The sequence below is a fragment of the Triturus cristatus genome, chromosome 2_2 (genome assembly GCF_964204655.1).
Source record: "Triturus cristatus chromosome 2_2, aTriCri1.1, whole genome shotgun sequence".
Lineage (NCBI taxonomy): Eukaryota > Metazoa > Chordata > Amphibia > Caudata > Salamandridae > Triturus > Triturus cristatus.
In genome coordinates, this window is record NC_140582.1 from 874755236 (window position 1) to 874776400 (window position 21165).

Genomic DNA, 21165 nt, shown 5'->3' on the forward strand with positions numbered 1-21165 from the left:
CACCCTCCCCCAGGCACAGTCAGACTGAGACCCCCACCCGCAAGTCCCCCCGGAGCCGGAAGAGCAAGACACCCCCGCCACCACGCAGCTCCAAGGCAAAGTGTCCGTCCTCCATCCCCCAGGCCACCACTCCAGAGGTTCCCCTGCCACTCCCTACCCCAGGTTCCCCCACCCACAGATACACCATCCCCAAAATGCTAAGGCCCTCCCCCCCACCACTTGCTCCTCCACACCTGGTCAGACGGTTAGTGCCACTGATGTGGGGAGCGTGTCCCCCCCTGTCCTGCCGACCTCACCTGCACCCCCTTCCGCTCCCATGGATGTAGGCACTGTAGTGGAGTCCACGACCACCCCGTCTGACTTGGGCACTGCAGTGGGGACCCAATACACTCCATCTGACCTGCCCACTGGAGTTGTGCCGGCACCCACCCCATCTGACTTGTGCCCCACAGTTGTGACAGCACCCACCACTTCAGTCAGCTCCACTGCAGTTGCAAGTGTGTCGCCTGCATCCACCACCTCTTCACTGCCTCTTTCTGCTGCGCCCTGATTCTGGCCCTGCGGTGCCTGACCTGCCCCCATGTATGCCCCTCCGAGGGGATGACCCCGTTCCTTAGCAGTGCAGGCAAGCAAGGGGTGACAGTTGTCACTCTAGTTCACTCCTTGGCATTTGGACATGGACTGGCCATTGGCCTTTTGTTTGAACGTACGTTTAACTTTTAATATGCGAAATAAAGCTTTTTTCTTTATCCCTGTGAACTTGATTTATCTGTACATTATGTTGATGATGTTTAACATGCCCTTGCACCTGTAATGCTTGGTTTCCAATGTTGAATGCTGATGTGTTGCTGTGAGGTACTCCATGTGGTCCATGAGATATGTATCCTATTCTTGTGGGTATCCATGTCATCCTTTGCAGCTACCTGGGTGTGTCATGATCAACTATTTGTGACCATTTCATTTGCATGGTCACAACTCTGGCTTGCACCCATGCACATATGATGTGCTTCCCATTGTCCAATTTGTCTATTCCACAGACTTTGTGTGCATCACTACTGGACTTACAGGTGTGGGCATCATTGGTATAGGAGCAACTGGTTCCTCTGTGCAACTTGCTAGACACATGTTTTGAGTATGTGCAGATGACTTAGTGGAGACACACGTACCCAGGCTGTTGTGACCAGAGCCTTCATTGTGTGGTAACTGATGGCTGACTGACCAAGTGTTCTGCAGACATGAGTGAGATGTGCTGTGAATATGTTTGGCACAGATGGGCTTCCACAGAATTTGGGTCCCCCAAAGTAAGTGTGCTGTCCCGTGACATAGCCTGGGACCATGGTGTGTGTTGTATGAGCATGTGTGTGTGTCCACATCCCTGTTCATACACAGGCAGTGTTCCCTTGATATGTTCCTGTTGTTGATGCTTGCTGAGTGGTACTGGGTTCATCCCACAACTTTGCCATGGGCTACCAGATGTGTGGGTGCATGACACACTACTGTTAATTGGTGTATCATCATTGGAATTTGTCAGTTCTGAGTGGTGATGATGTTGTCAGACACAGATGGGACACAGTCAGGGTTCCCCAAGGCACTTGTTTATTTGCAAAAACATTTAGTTGTCCCTAGGTGGTACCTTTCAGTGATTGAGACATTTGTATGTGTGTGTGACTGCTCCCACTTGTCGGGTTCATGGCTGCAAGGTTGGCAGGTGTCAGCATGTGTGCCTTGTGGTTCTCCTTGGCTTCTGCATTGTCCTGGGACTGTGGCAGGGATTCTGAAGGTTACGTGAGCTTTGACGTCATGGCCATGTCCCGCATACTGTGCAGTATGTCTGTCATTCCCCAGGGTTGTAAACTGTCCTTGTGTGATGCGTCTGTGCACCTTAGTCCCTCCCAGCATTACTGTGTTTGTCATGGGTGCATGTGCAATGTCACCTGTCCATGTGGGCTTCACAGATGCACATTGTTGCAGTTCAGGGCATGTGGTGTTGAGGATGGACTGGTGTAAATGTTTGCATGATGGTCCCCTAGCTCCCGTTTGTCCATGGATGAGGGGTCATGGTGAGTGATTTGTGTTTGTGTATGTGTGATGTACGTTTGTGGAACAGGACACATGTGTGGGTTTCCCAGTTTGTACAACATCTGCCTTTGTCATCACAGTGGAGGTGTCATGCATGCTTGTGTCACCCCAATGTCTGGTCCCTGGGGGTAGTGCTGTTATGTGTCAGTCTCTTGCTGTGTTAGTTGGTGTTCATTCCAGCTTGTGTCACATGTGTCTGTTGTGCTCCCTCTCATCTCACAATGCCTGATTGCCCACTAAGGGTGTCCCAATGATGGTTTACTTTTGTATGGCACTGTGTCCACATCTGTGTCACTGTGGTTCAGCCCCACTCAAGCGTTGTGTAGTTGCCTGGGGATACAGAGACACACACACACACACATGATGTGTCAGATGTGCAGTGTGAGGTTGCCTGTTTGTGTTTGTGCATCTGCACCAGTGCATTGGTATTGCTGTTGTGGGCCTTTGTCTGGATGCTGTTTCTGTGATTTTCCCTGCTGTCCCTGTGAGTCATATCACGTCATTGTGCACATTCATCCTGGTTGTTAGGTGCCCTTGCTGGCATGGAATGGGAGTTTGTGAGCTGACACCTACAGTCTACACAGGTTCTTTTGATTAGTGTGTCTATATTCAAAATGTGTGTATGCTTTGTGATGGTCACTTCTGCTCTTGTGTCATTGTGCACTATATGCATTGTCAGCCCCCATGTGTGGTGCTTGTCTGCACATGGCCGAGAGTGTGTTAGGTTTTCACAGCACTGTTAGCCTCACCACATCTCTGTTGGAATGGGACACAACCACTAGTTTTCCCCAGAAGTGGTTTATGTGTTGGGAGCAGGGATCATACATGCTGTTTGTTATTTGCAGCTTTGACCATGATGACACTTACTGTTAGATCTGGGGGTCTCTAGTTGGCAGGGTAGGTACCACTGTCCAAGTAGGGACCCTTGCTTCTGGTCAGGGAAAAGGGGGTACACTGTTAAGATAACCCCTGCTCACCCTCTAGGTAGCTTGGCCTGAGCAGTCTAGGCTATCAAAGGCAATGTGTAAAGTATTTGTACCAACACTCACAGTAACACAGTGAAAACACCACAGATTTACTCCACACCAGTTTTAGAAAAGTAATGTATCTTTACTAAAAACTTCACAAGACCAAATACTACAGAAAAACCAACATACAATTAAAAAGGTTACTTTAAAGATAGTTCAAGAGTTTGTAGAAAGTACTCCAGGATGTAAAAATCAGTGTCCTGCACAATGCGACTCTCAATGCACAAAATGCGACACTCTCGTGCCCAACAGTACCTGTAGTTGCGCTAAGGTTCCCAAAAGCTATAACAACGAAGATGGCAAAGGCGATGCGATACTCCTGAGACCTTGGGGAGGCTTTGCAGCAGCCCTGCTTTACGCAGCAGAGGTGGATGCGCCGGCTCCGATCTGTAGGGGGAGGATGCGATGACTTTGGCTTTCGTTGCGTAGGTTTCTTAGGGGGAAGCTTCACGCACAGGTACGGTGCGACGCTCTCCGATGGGGCACGATGCGCGGCGTTGACTTCTGGCGCCGCAACCCTCAATGCGCCACGGGACGGGACTCTGCGTCGACGCACGCTGCGACTGGATACTTTCACGCACCGGCAGTGGTGCGGCCCGCAAACTGGTTCTGCGACGTCCTTCGCAGTGTCAGGAATCTTCACGCACTGGGCTGTTGCTCGACGCACTCGGCGATGCAGGTTCTCCGGGTGCTGCGATGACGCCGCAACGAAATTCTTCTCGCAGTCTCGATCTTGCGACTCGCAACCGGATGATGCGACCCTCAAACGGATGATGCGATGGGTACCAGTTACTCTTGTTCGCGCTTTCTGCTTTCCAGCTCCCAAACACAGCAAAACGACCTCCTGAGGCCCCAAGACTAGGCGAGCACTCCAAGGCAGGTCAGAACTTCCTCAGCAGAGTTCCAGGGGAGCTGGTGGTGAAGTCCTTTTGTTCCTGGGACTTCTTAACAGGGAGCCAGCTCTCCTCAGGCCCTTGGAGATCAGAATTTAAAGAAGGGAACAGAGCAGAGTCCTTCCCCTCTCCTTGGCAGCAAAGCAAAACAGCAAGCAGGCAGTCTTCTCCTCTGCAGTTCCTTCCAGCTTTCTCCTTGGCAGAGGTTCCTTCTTAGTTCCACAGTGATCTAAAGTTTAGGTGTCTGGGGTCCTCTTCTTATACCCCTCCAAGTCTTTGTCTCTCTTTGTTTCAGTGGGGGGATTCCCCTGCTTAAACCGGTTCCTGGGTGTGCTCTGCCCGGGAGCACCTGGTTCCTTTCAGAGTGAGGGGCAGGGTCGTTAGGCGCTCAGCAGGAGGTGGAGCCTTCTTTGTGCTGGCAGAGGCAGAGTCCTCAGCCTGGCCAGCAGGGGGTGGAACCGGCATTGTGCTGGCAGAGGCAGCCCTATTCAAAACCCAGGGGCTACTCCTCCCACCCTGCTAGAGCAGATCTCCCTATTAACCCTGCTGCTGACTCATCCAGACTCCTGGAGCCACCTAGCCCATCACATGACACCAGTCAGCCAATCTGCACACAGGCACACAGGAAGGTTAAACCGGAGAATAGCTACTTTCTAAAAAGTGCTATTCTCACACAGTGAATTTAAAAACCATCTTTCTAAAAAGATGTATAATTAAATTCTGAACACAAAGATACCAAACTTGGATTTTCTATCTTGCCTTTAGGGGAAGATAGGCATGTAAGCAGCTTCCCCCATTCTGTCCTAGGGGCAAGATAGCCTCTCAGCAGTGAAAAACGACAATGGCTGTAATTCACTACCAGGGCATGTTACACACCTCAGTACATGCCCTACCTTTCAGATACACTGCACCCAGCCCAGGGAGGTACCTAGGGCCACCATAGGGATGCCTTACATGTACAGAAAGGGAAGGATAAGGCCTGGTCAGTGGTTGCACTGGCCAGGTCGACATGGCAGTCCTGGACTGCCCATAGGCACTGCAAGCAGGCCTAAGACATCATTTTAGCGCTACTCCTGTGGGTGGCACAATCTGTGCTGCAGCCCACTAGTAGCATTTGTACTACTGCTGGAGTAAGGTTTTCCCTAAGAATCGTATACCTCCTCCAATTTATCATTTTGAGTTAAAATGAATAACTGAATAATATTAATAGTATTAATGGTTTGCTGTGTGTTTGATTAATCAACATTACTAATTAGAAAATACACGTGGGAATTGCATTTGTATGGCCTGATTGATACGTAAACTAATTTTGTACGCATATTAATGTCAGATATTTAGAATTTGCAATTTATATGTTGCTTTTGTGATGTGATTTGTGAATCGTGCTTTAAATTGTGAGTATAAACCGCAATGCGTGTTGCTTTTGCTAGATAAATACACACACATAGAGGGTTTAGTGAGGGAATAACATTTTAATAGTCATTTCCATGTATTAATTACATTTTGTGTCTCTTTGCTTAAGTTGATCTTTCTGGAGTAGCCACAAAATGGCTGCCATCCCTATTTTGACGGACAGACGAGATACAGAAGTCACTGAGTGAAGTGCGCCTGTGCTAAAAGATGAGCAACAATAACCTCGTCCTGACCCCAGGCGGACTGTACTCGTGAAGGTTGTACCGGGAGGAGTGCCAATCCTCAAACAATGAACTTCCCTAAACTAAGAACTGTTATAATTGATGACACCATGGACACAAACCTGCATGGGAAACAACATGCCCTGAATGGACTAGAAACTGTTGCAATTTTATTAATAAATTGAGAACTACATCTAATGAAACATTGAATGCATGGGAATCAGGAAGAATGATCCTGGTTCAACCAATCGGATTTGTTCTAAAACATGTATTGTAACATTTTGTTGTTGATTTTATTATAAAAGAAGTAGACTAGAGAGGGTATTCGCTTAAGCTTGATTTCCTGACGTTATGCTGACGGAGAGGACGGTGACACTGCTGGACAGCTGCTTGCCAGAGACTCTGATGAACTGATCGGATGCCCAATTAATTTGAGAACTGATTGATCGATTTATGGGCATAGAGACGAAAGATCTGAATTTTGACATAGAGGACGCCATTTAGCCAGATTAGGTAAATATGCGAATCAAAAATATTGAATGCTTTATAATTTCCTTATACTTTAATTAGATAAACATTTCAATTAATTTAAAAACTGTGTCGGGTTGTTATTTGAAGTGTTTTGATGTATATTGTTTAGAAGAATAAGGTGTCGCTTTTCCCAGCAACTAAGCTGATCCATGGCCAATAGTATGGGAGGAATTGCTAGGTTATAATGTATTGAGACCCTGGTGAGGTAGGGAGGAATAGGTAAACTTGTTGTTACTCATCAAGTGATTGATGCAATCTTCCTCCCATAGTTTCCAGCGCATGGAATAGAGAAAGAAAGGAATATCCCCTGTCTCGAGGACCATTGATCTAAAGTTAGAATGAATGATTGGTGTTATGGGCCCCACCAGTGAATGAGTGAATGAATGTGGTTGTTAAAGAAGATCTGTGGTCTGTGACGTAGCGAGGGGAGTTTTGGTATTCAGCGCTGGAGCACTACCAGCCCTGGCACTCTCATTGCACTTTACTAGGGCCTTGCAGGTAGAACAAATATGCCCAACATGTATAGCCAATTACATCACAATTTCCCTAGAGAGCACTTGCACCTTGACACTGATCAGCAGTGGCAAAGTACCCAAAGCATCTATACCAGTAAAAACGACATCCAGCATAGCATCAAAAATACAGGCGGTAGAGGCAAAAAGTCAGGGGTAACCAGGCCAAAAGATGCCAGGTCTAGCACTTACCTTTTGGTCACTGTGATGAGGGAGGGGTTAGACCCCATCAACACAATGCTCAACATCTGTTGCAGTTTTGAAGCCCACACTTAACGTTTGTTCTACACAGTGAGGGGGTGTTCTTTTTACATTGACACAGTGCTATAGTGATGCTTGCCTTGTGTAGGGCACACTCATTTGTTGGTCACACATGTGCTGTTAGTTACATTGTATGTTCAAAGTCATATTCACTGTTGTTGGCATTTGTCACAGACTACACACTGTTGTCATGATGTTAGGGGGGATGTATTTTGCTGAAATGCCTAATGTTGGAGTATGATGGATGTGTGGTGCATCACCCATCCTATGAGTGGGGTGGCAGGGATGATGGGCAACAGGTCCCCTATGGGTGGGGGTAGCAGTAGTGATGGTTAACAGGTCCCCTATAGGTGGGGGTGGCAGGGGTTATGGGCAACAGGTCCACTATGGGTGGGGGTGGCAGGGGTGATGGGCTACAGGTCCCCTATGGCTGGGGGTGGCAGGAGTACAGGGGAACATAAGCCCTGTGGGTGGGGGTGGTAGTGATGCTGGGCAACATAAGCCCTATGAGTGGGGGTGGCAGTAGTGCTGGGCAACAGGTCTCCTATGGCTGGGGGTGGCAGGAGTGCTGGGGAACATAAGCCCTATGGGTAGGGGTGGCAGGGGTGATGGGCAACAGGTCACCTATGGCTGGGGGTGGCAGGAGTGCTGGGGAACAGAAGCCCTATGGGTGGGGGTGGTAGTAGTGCTGGCCATACCACCCCTATGGTGGCCTGTTGTTTGTGGCCAGGATGTGGATCCCCTGTGTGTGTGTGCCATTTTGCGGGTACATGTCGTTTGTTTGTGTGGTAGGTGTCTGACTTACCACCTGCGCCGTTGGGGCTGGTTCCTGATCCGGTCATAGATGTAGAGTACTGGTATGACCTGTGCGATGGGGTTCTTTATGTGTTAGTGCCGTACACACTGCTTGTTGCTCCGTCTCGTACCTGCTGCAAGCTGGTCCATCTCGTAGCCCTGGACTGAGTTGTGGCACAAATTGTAGCTGATATGCTTGTTTTCCGGATGCTGTGACGTGCTGTACGTGGCAAACCATCCGGCACGTAGGCATCGTACTTGTCAGGCCGGAAACTGCTATGGATACTGCTTCCGGGCGACTCGGTTCAGCGTTAGGAGTTACGGCTCGGATGGAGAATGGAGCTTGACTCACAGCCTACGTGTCGGTCGTGTTTTTGGCAGTTATGCGCATCGTACTTCCTCTGCAGGATGGACCGGCTAAGGGTACGTGTCGGTCGCACTGTAACGCTACGGACAGCTCTCGGGAGCTGTCCGACCCGGTATCGGAATCGACCCCTAGGTAGGGATCGGGGGAGGGTAGGTCAGTTGGGAGGTGGGAAGCACATACTTGACGGGGAGGGGCCACGGGGGCAGCAGCAGCAGGGGAAAAATGTGGCAAAAGGAAATATACAGTAAAAAGAAAAAGAGAGAGAAAGAAGAGCGAAAAGAGGGCATAGAGGAAAAGAGGCATGAGGGAAAAAAAAGAAAAAAGAGTGCTCTTTTACTGGACCACCATGGATGAGGCACAGGAAGGAGCCTGCGGGTGAAGGAGGGCCTCGAACACTTTGCAAAAGGAAGCTCAGGTATCAGGGGGCAACACTGCACGGGAGGAGATCAGTCACACTGACATGGTCAGTGGTCTTGCTCCTCAGAGCAGGCAGGCGTAACTTAATAGTCAATGTGCAAAGTATTGGTGCAACACACAAGCACACACATTAATACAATGGAAGCACCACCAAAAGACTCCACACATCTTTAGAAAAGTAGAGAATATGTATCTCAGTAAAACAGAACCAGAATGACAAAATTCCAATAAGTTGAATTTGAGATAGTAATTTTCAAACAATTAAATCCAAAAACAGTGCTTTGAAGTCAATAGCATTAAAAGGTTACTTAAAATCTCATGGGACTGGGGAGAATCCAAAGTCCAAGCTGACCATGATGGAGGGCAGGTTAGCTATGAGACTCATGTATGTAATGCTAAAAAAGTACCTTAGATGGAGCAAAGCGTTGATGCTGAGGGCATGATGCATCAATCATTCCCAACAATTGGGCCACTGCGGGGTCATTGAGATGCAGGTAATGTGTCATCATCGAGCCATGCAGAGCGTCATCATCGGGCCATGCAGGCTGTAGAAACACTGTTGTTGAACATCCTTTGCATTGGCATCGAAGGGCGATGCATCAGCTCTGACCGGCACAGGTGGTGATGTGTTATTTTCAGTGCTTAATTTGAGCCGGAGCTTTCCGGTGCTGAGCACCGGCACTTAATTGGTTACCGGTGCTCGGCACCGGCACCTAATTGTCAACAACACACTTAGGGCAGTCAGCCACAAGGTGGCGCTGCTCATGTAATTTAGAGATGCACAGTATAACAGCTGTTTAGGAAAACAATATACATTAAAAAATTACTAATACCTGCCTCCCCAGCCATTCCTTTAGCTTTGGGGACCTGGAATAATCTGTACTGTCGCATTTACCTGCGAGAGAGATGGGTAGTAGTTGTTTTGGCAGCAATGGCAGGGGCGATGGGTGCTGCAAGCTCCAGTGGCCTCCTGGTCAAAGCCCTGGCACTTAATATTTTACAAATTAAGCACTGGTTATTTTGTAGCAAGACTGCTGCAAAACTGACTTCTGGAGGGGGCACAACTAAAGCAATGGTAGGACTCACAGATGACAGAGCCAAGCAGCACAAGCAGAATTGCAGAGCAATTTCATCAGGCCACACAGACTGTGAAACATTTGTCATCAAACAGGTTCTGTGTAAGTGTTGAAGGCCAATTTGTCAGTTCCCACCAGCATAGTGCTGACGAGCAGTCGGTTTTCTATCAAAACAGCTGCATAACCCAATTCTGAGTCCCAGTACTGAAGGGGCTACCTCAGGCAAGGGTAGGACTCACAGATAGCAGAATTCAGCAACACCAGCAAGATTGCAGGAAGTCTTTTGTGTCCTTGAGACTTTAGAAAACAGGAGGTAAGCCAGCAAGCCCTTGGAGTCACTCTGAGTTCAAGTGAGATGGATCCAGTCCTTGTCCTCAGCAGGGCAGAGATCAGCAGGCAGCAGGAAAGCACAGCAAAGCAGAGAATAAGTTCTTCAGAACAGTCATTCCATGCAAAGTGGCAATACGTACAAGAACAGCAATCTTTACTCCAGCAGAGTTATTCCCAAGTCCTGTAGTGTACTGATTCGTAGGGTCAGACCCCAGTACTTATACCCAAATGTGCCTTTGAAGTGGGTGTGATTTTAAAACAACTCCTTGAAGTGCACAGGTCCCCTTTTATTCTAGCCCTGTCTGCCAGACTATCTGTAAGGGGTAATCGGCCCTTTGTGTGGGACATAGGAAATTGCCTACTCCAAGGTAAATGTTGGCTCCCAGTGCCCCTTCCGGCCGAGGAAGGCTACCAGAATGCAGATGAGTCTCCTGTCGCACTCACCTGTGTGTGTGGCTGTCTAGAGGGAATGCACAAACTGTAGCTGTCACTCAGCCCAGACATGTATTAAAGACAGGCTGCAGGCACACAGAGCTAATTTAAGAACAGTGAAATGTACACTTTATAAGAGTAACTAAACACGAAGGAACCGTTTTTCCGGTTCCTATTCAAGCTGCACAGCCAAGTAACTGAACGATTCCAATCAAACGAATCCTTTATGTTTTAACTTTCAACTTTTCTTAGTTTATACTTTCATTTTCATTTTCATCTTTTTCATATTTCTTCGATTCTTTTTACTCATCCATATCCAATGTGACGATGTTTACATAAACACAGCAGAGATAAAGGTTTCCACATGTCATATCTTTTATTAAAAACCAAATGCATTTCGGGATTAAACCCTTTGTCAGGGGTATCTAGAAAAACCATATAAAACAGTTCATATGTACACCTTCAACTTCATTATTCCATATTCATACAATGATGCATTATCTCAAATCATTTTTAAATGTTTGCTTAAAACAGATTAATTTACTGCTTTTTTACCGTTTGTTATTTGCACATAATCCATGATCCCCCTAATAATGCACACACATTGTTTTACGCAGCCATAATATTCTAATTGAACCAACTAAGCAAGCTTGCATCTTTCCATTAATTATTAATGATGTTACTTTCACCCCTTAAACTACTAAACGGTCGAAAGCCTTACTGGGACATAATTACAGTCGCACCGCACATACTTTAAACATGCCGAATATTTTTAAACAAGCATGATAAATTTCAGTCATGTTCCCAGATAAAATTGCAGTGCCTCCGCACGCATATCCTTCTCTTTCATAGCTCACTCACTTACAAGAGTGGCATTTCTAAAATAGTAATGTCAAATCCAAATTTACTTCAGGATTTATCATTACCATTCCAAACATAGGAAACATGATTTAGCTACTCCTTTCTCATTAGGAATTACAGCTTAAAAGTGTTTAAAGAAATCCACAATGCTATCCTATGAGAGGAGTAGGCCTCGTTGTAGTGAAAAATGAATGTAGATGTTTGTCCTTACCAGCACATGTAAAACTTAAAAGTACATGTCCTGCCATTTAGTTACATAGCACCCTGCTCATAGGGCTGCCTAGGGCCTTGCTTAGGGGTGACCAATGTGTAATTAAAGGGGAGTTTAAGGCTTGGCAAGTGGTTTTAAATGCCTAGTCAAAGTAGCAGTAAACAGCATGCATAGGCACTGCAATGGCAGACCTGACACTGGTTTGAAACGCTACTTGTGTGGGTGCCTCTATCAGTGCTGCAGGCCCACTAGCAGCATTTAAATTACAGGCCCTTTGTATATGGTACAGAACTTTACAAGGGACCTATACGTAAACTAAATACATCAATCAGGTATACATCAATGTCAGCATGGTTAGGGGAGAAGCACATGCCCTTTAGCACTGAGTAGCAGTGGTAAAGTGCTCAGAGTCCAAAGGCAAACAGGATGTCAGGTCTAACAAAGATCTTTTAGATTTTGAAAGATATGCAATTACCAATCTATACATATAGTATTAAAATAAGCTCTAACTATAATAGATTAAAGGAACCCATTGTAAGTATTTTAGGCTACTTCATGGTTGTTTGGGTTGTGAAAGAATTAAGAGCTTCTCAAGTGAATACCAACTAATTTCATTTAATGAAACTGCCCCTTTTGCGTTCAGTACCAAACAATTGGCATGGTCTTAAAAATGAAAAAAACGGAATTCTTTGATATCAAGAACTCATTCCATCTAAATGTGAACATTTTAGAGGGCTGTGTTAATAATGCATTTGAAAACTCCCGAGCAGTATCTCAATTGTAATTAGTTTGAACTAAGGGTGCGTGTTGGACCCGGCCTCGTAGAATGGCCCTACGTGCCCCCTCACCCCCGAAACCTGGTACCTGCAGCCCAAGCACACGGCCCAGCCGACCCTCCCCACCAGGACACACGCACCGACCCGGACGTCCCCGTCCATGGCCTCTCTCCTTTCGGCCACCCCGGGCCCGCGTGCCCACTTCATGCACCAAGATGGCCGCCAGCCCCAGCGCGACCCGGGCCTAGAGGCGCCACTCCGGCTGGAGGACATCACGCTTCCAGGGGATGAGAGAGGGAGGAGCAGTTTCTATCGCACCTCTGAACTCCCCTGGGACGATGGGTTTCGATCGGCCCTCCGGCCTCCCTGAGGGCTGGCTCCGTGCCTGCTGGGTGTCTGGGACTCCTCCCGACCCGGCCCCGAAAGGATCAAAAGACAATAGCAGGAAATCCCGACAAGCGACCCCCAGGTGACAAGACCCCTGCCTGCACAGACTCCGGACATCAAAGAGGGGTCGACCTATAACAGGGGGTGCTCTGGGTCTGTCCGGCAGATTCGACGCTGGAACAACGAGAGCCTGCCGACGTGGTCGCGGCTCCTGAAACTTGGACCCTCCTGAGCCCTGCTGAGAGACTCGCGGCTCCATGAAGATCGTAAGACCTCCGAACTTGTACCTGAGCCTGCTGAGTGACTCGCGGCTCCCTGAAGATCGTAAGACCTCCGAACTTGTACCTGAGCCTGCTGAGTGACTCGCGGCTCCCCGAAGACCGTAAGACCTCCGAACTTGTGCCTGAGCCTGCTGAGTGACTCGCGGCTCCTTGAACCTCGTAAGACCTCCGAACCTGCACCTGAGCCCGCTGAGTGACTCGCGGCTCCAACGGACTCTCACGGTCCCGCCGGACCTCGACTACCACCACGTAGCCCCCAGCTCGAGGAGTGTGAGCTGTGCGCCGGATACGTCCCTGCCTTGAACCTTTACCAGAGACTGTCCCGCTACCCTCTACCCCTTCCAAGACTCATTGAGCTCGTGCTCACCTTGTACATATTTGCAGTGATAACCTACTTGATAAAGATTGATTTCTAAGAATACCGGGTGTGGTCACTCTGTGTCGTGTGGTGCCAGAAGTACGATCCTAGATACGAGATTCCTCCCCCTGGGGAGTCTCCCGCCAGTGCCCGGCTACGATACTTCGAGGGTGGGTCTCAGGGTAGTCCGGACCCCTTCCAGGCTCCTCTGAGGTCGCCGTCTAACATTGGTGGCAAGCGACGGGATTCGGGCCCATCACCTAGAGATCGTACCGTGAACAACGGAAATACTACCGACAAAGATGGCAGAAGGAAGCAACGTGAGCCCCGCAGAAACCAACGCCAACAGGGTGTTCCAGGTGGAGCATCTAGAAGAATATACACACAAAGAGCTAAAGCAATTTTGCAAAGAACTTAAAATCGCTACCACTGGTCTCAACACTAAGGAAGATTTGCAGAAAGCACTGAAAACTTGGGTGGAGACCGGGGCCTCCCGCCCGGAAGGCACGGAGGGGCGCCCCGACGAAGCCGAACCCCCCCAGAGTGAAAGCAGCAGCAATCAGGTGCGAGGCATCGTACCAGACGGGGGCCTATCCCCGGAAGAGCTCGCGGACAGAGAGAGAAGTCGCAATCATGAACTCGAGTTAGCCAAACTCAAAATTGAGGGCGAATTAAAGTTAGCGGAAAAAAAGCTAGCGGTAGAACAAATGCGTGTACAAGGCGAACTAGAAGAAAAGAAGCTCCAACGGGAGCACGAAGGAAGGAAGCTCCAGCTGGAGCACGAACGCAGCTTGAAGGAACTCGAGCTCAAGGCCAGAAATGAGGAAGGGAGGCCCCCCGGGAAACCGAGAGACGGCCTCCCCAGCGGAACAGAAGGTCCACATCCCCAAGGATGTGGTCAAGGAATATTATAAAAACGATGACATTCAGCAATGGTTCAGGGCCTACGAGGTCGCCATGACCTCCCATCGGATCCCGCAGAAGGACTGGGGGGCGGGGTTGTGGGGGCGGTTTCTGAGCGAAGGAAGGGACACCCTGCTCGACCTACCCCTCTCCCTGCAGACCTCCTACAGCCACATGAAAGAGGCTCTACTCACAAGATACGGCCTCACCCCAGAAATGTACCGTCAGCGATTCCGGGACTGCAGGAAGATCCCGGGCACCACCTGGGTGGAGTATGTAAACTTTTTCAGTCGGGCCTTCGATGGGTGGATCAAGGGCAGCAAAGTCACCACCCTTGCCGAACTCACTGACCTCATGTTGTGGGAACACCTGGCTGCGAACTGCTTCATAGAACTACGTCAGCATCTGCTTGACTGCAAGCTCACGGACCCCCGGAAGCTGGCTGTGGAGGCCGACCGCTGGACCAACACCCGGGTCTCCCGGGGCCTGGTAGGAGAGTACCCCCGAGCCAGTCAGGGACCACCCCGCCAGAGAGGGGGAGGGAACCAGGGAGGGCCGAGAGAATCCCAGCCTAGCCCCCCGAAGACACAACCTCCACCTTTCCCGGCGCCCCCCCACCAGTGACAGGGCCCCCTGGGAGACGGGGACACCGGGTGACCGTCACATGTTTCCGTTGCCAGAAACCCGGGCACTACGCCAATGACCCAGAGTGCCCCATGGCCACCCAAGTCTCCCCTACCACCCCTGCGAGACAGATAGACAACGTAGCCCTGGGGGAGGAGGTTGAGGAAGCCGAGGAGTGGGAACCCGCAGCGATGGCCCTAGTATCCCTGGGAGACAGGGAGTTGATCCCTGGTAGCCTCCTACCCTCCAACACCCAGAAATACGGGCAGCTCGTCAAGATCAATGGCCACCAAGTCGAGGCCCTGCGGGACACCGGGGCCAGTATCACCGGTGTCCTCAGGCACCTAGTCCCCGAGGAGCAAATCCTCCCCAACGTCTTTTGCCCCGTAATATCCGCAGACAATAGAGAAAGTATGTGTCAGGTAGCCCTGGTGCCGTTTGAGTGGGGAGGGGTGATAGGTAAGCTCAAGGTGGCCGTAAGAACCTCCCAGCCGGTCGACTGCCTCTTAGGGAACGACCTGGAGAGTTCTCCCTGGAAGCACGTCGAGCGCAAGGCCCACCTAGGAATGATGGGACTCCCCGAGTGGGTGTGCGCCACCACCCGATCTGTGTCAGCCCGACTCACTCCCCGGAGAGAAGTCGAAAGCACCCCGATCGAAGAGACCAGAACGGTCCCCGCCGAGGGTCCTCCCGTCCCCCCATCAGAAGGGTCCGTCGCCCGTGACGAACCCGCACCATCCGACCCCGCCCCGGTCCCCGAGTTGGGAGACCTACCCGAGTTGGCCCAGTGGCGCCACGAGGGGGGGCCCACCCGGGAAGAATTTTGCCGGGAACAAGCCACTTGTCCTTCCCTGGTCGGGCTGCGGCGCCAGGCCGAGGGCCAAGCCGCAGGGGACCAGACCGGGACGCACCGAATCTATTGGGAAAATAACATCTTGTACAGTGAGCAGAAGTCGGTGGAGCTGGGATCCGGACGGGTATTGGTGGTATCCCTCCGCTTCCGAGACTTCCTCCTGGGCTTAGCCCACGACGTCCCCCTCGCCGGCCACCTGGGTCAGGACAAGACCTACAGCCGTCTCGTGACCCATTTTTACTGGCCTAGAATGAGAGCAGCGGTAGAAGCCCACTGCAAGTCCTGCCCCACGTGCCAGGCCAGTGGGAAGAGTGGGGGGAAGCGCAAGGCTCCCCTCCAACCCTTCCCGGTCGTCAGTACCCCTTTTGAACGAGTCGGAATCGATGTCGTGGGACCACCGGACCCCCCCACCTCCCAAGGTCACCGCTTCATCTTGGTCCTAGTGGACCACGCCACCCGCTATCCTGAGGCTATTCCCCTACGCACCATTACGGCCCCCGTGGTGGGCCGGGCCCTGATGGGGATCTTTTCCAGGGTGGGTTTTCCCCGCGAGGTCGTGAGCGATCGCGGAACTAATTTTATCTCAAAATATATGACGTCCCTGTGGCAACAATGTGGGGTGTCCTATAAGTTCACCACCCCGTACCATCCCCAGGGGAACGGCCTAGTAGAAAGGTTTAATAGGACTTTGAAAGGGATGATCGCTGGCCTAGAAGAGCCCCTCCGGCGTAAGTGGGACGTCCTGCTCCCCTGCCTCTTGTTCGCTTACCGGGAGGTCCCCCAGAAGTCCTTAGGGTTCAGCCCGTTTGAATTACTCTATGGACACCCCGTCCGAGGTCCCCTCAGTTTGGTTAAGGAAGGGTGGGAGGCAGCGCCCCAGACCACCCCCCGAGATGTGTTCCAATACGTCCTGGCCCTCCGGAACCAGACCAGGAATTTCCGAGAACTGGCCGAGGCCAACCTGGAGGCGAGTCAAGAAGAAATGAAGCGCTGGTACGACCAGAATGCCACTCTGGTCGAGTTCCAGCCGGGCCAGCAGGTGTGGGTCATGGCCCCCGTGAAGCCTGGCGCCCTCCAGGACCGATGGACTGGGCCCTACAAAGTGGTTGAGAGGAAGAGTCAAGTCACATACTTGGTGGACGTCCAGTCGCCTCGGGATCCCCTCCGGGTCCTGCACATGAACCGCCTCAAGCCTCACTTCGTGCGGACAGAACTGAGCCTCCTGCTGGCCACCGATGACGGGGCCGAAGATGAGTCGGATCCCCTCCCGGACCTCCTGTGTGTCAAGGAGCAGGATGGCTCCGTGGAGGGAGTGAACCTCTCCCCAGCCCTCACTGCCCAGCAACAAGCGGACTGCCGCCAGCTCCTAAGACAATTTTCCGACCTCTTCTCCCTGACCCCCCGGGTCACCAACTGGTGTGTTCACGACGTGGACACCGGGGACAGCCCGCCGGTGAGACACCGAGCCTACCGGGTTCCTGACCGGGTCCGGTCCTGCATTCAAGCTGAAGTCTCGAAGATGTTGACCCTGGGGGTGATCGAGCCCTCTGACAGTCCTTGGGCCAGCCCCGTGGTCCTGGTCCCGAAGGCAGCGGCCCCCGGTGTCGCCCCCGAGCTCCGATTCTGCGTGGACTACCGGGGGCTCAATGACGTTACCCGAGCCGATGCCCACCCCATTCCACGTGCCGACGAACTCATTGACAGACTAGGGGCAGCCCGGTTCCTCAGCACCTTCGGATATTGGCAGATTGCGCTCACCGAAGGGCCAAGGAGCGGTCCGCTTTCTCCACCCCCGATGGGCACTACCGCTTCCGCGTGATGCCCTTCGGGATGAAAAATGCCCCGGCCACTTTCCAGCGACTGGTGAATAGGGTCCTGGCCGGGCTAGAGCAGTTCAGCGCGGCATATCTGGACGACATCGCTGTTTTCAGTTCAGAATGGAGTGAGCACCTCCAGCACCTCCGGAGAGTGCTAACCGCCCTGTGCCAGGCAGGCCTCACCGTAAAAGCCAGCAAGTGCCAGATCGGGCAAGGATCCGTAGTCTACCTGGGGCACCAGGTCGGGAGCGGCCAGGTCGCCCCTCTACAGCCAAAGATCGACGCCATCCTGGCCTGGGAACCACCCATCACCCAAACGGAGGTCCGAGCCTTTCTGGGACTCACTGGCTACTACCGAAGATTCATTCGGGGGTATGGCAGCCTTGTTGGCCCTCTCACAGAACTCACGTCTAAAAGACAGCCAAAGAAAGTGCAGTGGACGGCTGCCTGCCAAGAAGCTTTCGATGCCCTAAAAAAGGCCATGTGTACTGCCCCCATCCTCCAGGCTCCCGACTACACCAAGGAGTTCATAGTCCAGACCGATGCCTCCGAGCATGGCATTGGGGCCGTCCTGTCCCAAGTGAATGACCAAGGCCTAGACCAGCCCGTCGCCTTCCTCAGTCGGCGACTGTTGCCCCGAGAACAGAGATGGAGCACCATAGAGCGCGAAGCCTTTGCCGTGGTCTGGGCACTCAAAAAGCTACGACCCTACCTGTTCGGCACCCATTTCAGAGTCCAAACGGACCATCGGCCCTTGCGATGGCTCATGCAGATGCGAGGAGAAAACCCCAAGCTACTGCGGTGGTCAATCTCCCTCCAGGGGATGGATTTCACCGTAGAACACCGCCCTGGTACGGACCACGCCAACGCTGACGGCCTCTCCCGGTACTTCCGCCTCAGCGAAGAGAACCCCCCAAGATGATGGGCAGTTCTCTCCGGCTTTCAGCTGGGGGGGACGCGTGTTGGACCCGGCCTTGTAGAATGGCCCTACGTGCCCCCGCACCCCCGAAACCTGGTACCTGCAGCCCAAGCACACGGCCCAGCCGACCCTCCCCACCAGGACACACGCACCGACCCGGACGTCCCCGTCCATGGCCTCTCTCCTTTCGGCCACCCCGGGCCCGCGTGCCCACTTCATGCACCAAGATGGCCGCCGGCCCCAGCGCGACCCGGGCCTAGAGGCGCCACTCCGGCTGGAGGACATCACGCTTCCAGGGGATGAGAGAGGGAGGAGCAGTTTCTATCGCACCTCTGAACTCCCCTGGGACGATGGGTTTCGATCGGCCCTCCGGCCTCCCTGAGGGCTGGCTCCATGCCTGCTGGGTGTCTGGGACTCCTCCCGACCCGGCCCCGAAAGGATCAAAAGACAATAGCAGGAAATCCCGACAAGCGACCCCCAGGTGACAAGACCCCTGCCTGCACAGACTCCGGACATCAAAGAGGGGTCGACCTATAACAGGGGGTGCTCTGGGTCTGTCCGGCAGATTCGACGCTGGAACAACGAGAGCCTGCCGACGTGGTCACGGCTCCTGAAACTTGGACCCTCCTGAGCCCTGCTGAGAGACTCGCGGCTCCCTGAAGATCGTAAGACCTCCGAACTTGTACCTGAGCCTGCTGAGTGACTCGCGGCTCCCTGAAGATCGTAAGACCTCCGAACTTGTACCTGAGCCTGCTGAGTGACTCGCGGCTCCCCGAAGACCGTAAGACCTCCGAACTTGTGCCTGAGCCTGCTGAGTGACTCGCGGCTCCTTGAACCTCGTAAGACCTCCGAACCTGCACCTGAGCCCGCTGAGTGACTCGCGGCTCCAACGGACTCTCACGGTCCCGCCGGACCTCGACTACCACCACGTAGCCCCCAGCTCGAGGAGAGTGAGCTGTGCGCCGGATACGTCCCTGCCTTGAACCTTTACCAGAGACTGTCCCGCTACCCTCTACCCCTTCCAAGACTCATTGAGCTCGTGCTCACCTTGTACATATTTGCAGTGATAACCTACTTGATAAAGATTGATTTCTAAGAATACCGGGTGTGGTCACTCTGTGTCGTGTGGTGCCAGAAGTACGATCCTAGATACGAGATTCCTCCCCCTGGGGAGTCTCCCGCCAGTGCCCGGCTACGATACTTCGAGGGTGGGTCTCAGGGTAGTCCGGACCCCTTCCAGGCTCCTCTGAGGTCGCCGTCTAACAGTGCGGATGTAATATGCGATTTCCTGACCCATCTGATTAATTGACTTGAAACTGAAACATAAACATTTTACCTCCTTTGAAAGAGCTTACTTCATGGACAATATCTTACCAGGAACATTGTGACATTCTGAGAAAGTGAATATGTGTTTTTTAGATGCCCAACAGTATACCTTGTCCGTGAAACACTAGAAATAGTAAAAATAAACAGTACCTGCAATGGAGTTCTAAAAACTTTGAAATAACAATATCAAAACATGGTGCTTATTTACTCTGCAAAGCAATTAAGAAGCTGTTGCTTGCATCACAAAACGTAGACAAATAAAAAAATGATGAACAATTTTACCATTGCCTTAATAAATTTCGCATACAACTTTTTATCTTTGCAATGTTTTTGACAAAAGTACTTATATCAAAACTATTTACCAAAATATTGCAAAAAGAATATCTTGTGACAAACAGCAGCTGTAAACATTTAACAAAATGCAACATAAAAATCAAAAATATTGCAAACAAAATTACCATCTACCATATTATTGGCAACATTATTTAAGGAAAACAATTCACCCATAACAACACAATATATTCACATGTATATTATTGAAATTTACATTTTATAAAATATTCATATAGTTTAACACATTGTATAAACAAATAGAATATCTTACAAGCAAGACAGTCAACGGTGATCAAAGACATTTGAAAAAGGTAACTGCCATTCAAACAACATAAACACACTCACAAAATCTATTCTTCACTTCAAAGATTTTTCTGGAGAAGAGAAAATGCGCTTTACAAACTTTTGCACTGGAGTTAATTTGTTAATTGAATTAACTAATTACCTTCATATATTACGATAAAAAAATCAACTTGCAAGTTCAAAAAATGTCCAAATATTTCCTTTAAATTAAAAATTAAAGATACTTTATCCTAATAAATTGCCACCACAGCCAAATCAGTTGGAAAATTACATATTAAGGTGTCATATGCCAAAAATAAAATGATGTTTAAAATATGTCAGTCGTGTTTTAATTCAATCTCAATTTCAATTTAAAACAGTAAACTTATTAGACATATTTGTCTATCAAACATTTGAAAAAACATGATTTTCGGGCAAAACTAGTGGTCGACAAAACATAATTAATTTCACAGCCTGTCTGCCAAATCCATAAATCGTGTTAGCACTAATCAGTAACAAAGGGTTGGGTGAAGGTACCATATTTTATATTAGAGGGCGTAAATGCAAATGCCTCGCTGTAGATACAGTAAGCAGTCAATCAACTGATTAATCAAGTCAAATGTCATAAACAGTTTCCAAAATTTGGAACAGATTTCAGGGTTTTGCCTTAAAACTTTGAACCCAAACACCGATCCTGGACAGTTATACAACTCTTCTTTGCTTCTAATCTGTTCTTAACCTGTTCTTCAGGATTAAAAAAATAATAAGATCTGAAAGCTATGTTATTTATTTTTGAGGATGCAACACTTGTATAGCTCCTAAGTGCAATAAAGTAGAAAATTGACCCATATTCACTCTGAAAGTACATTATAAACTTTC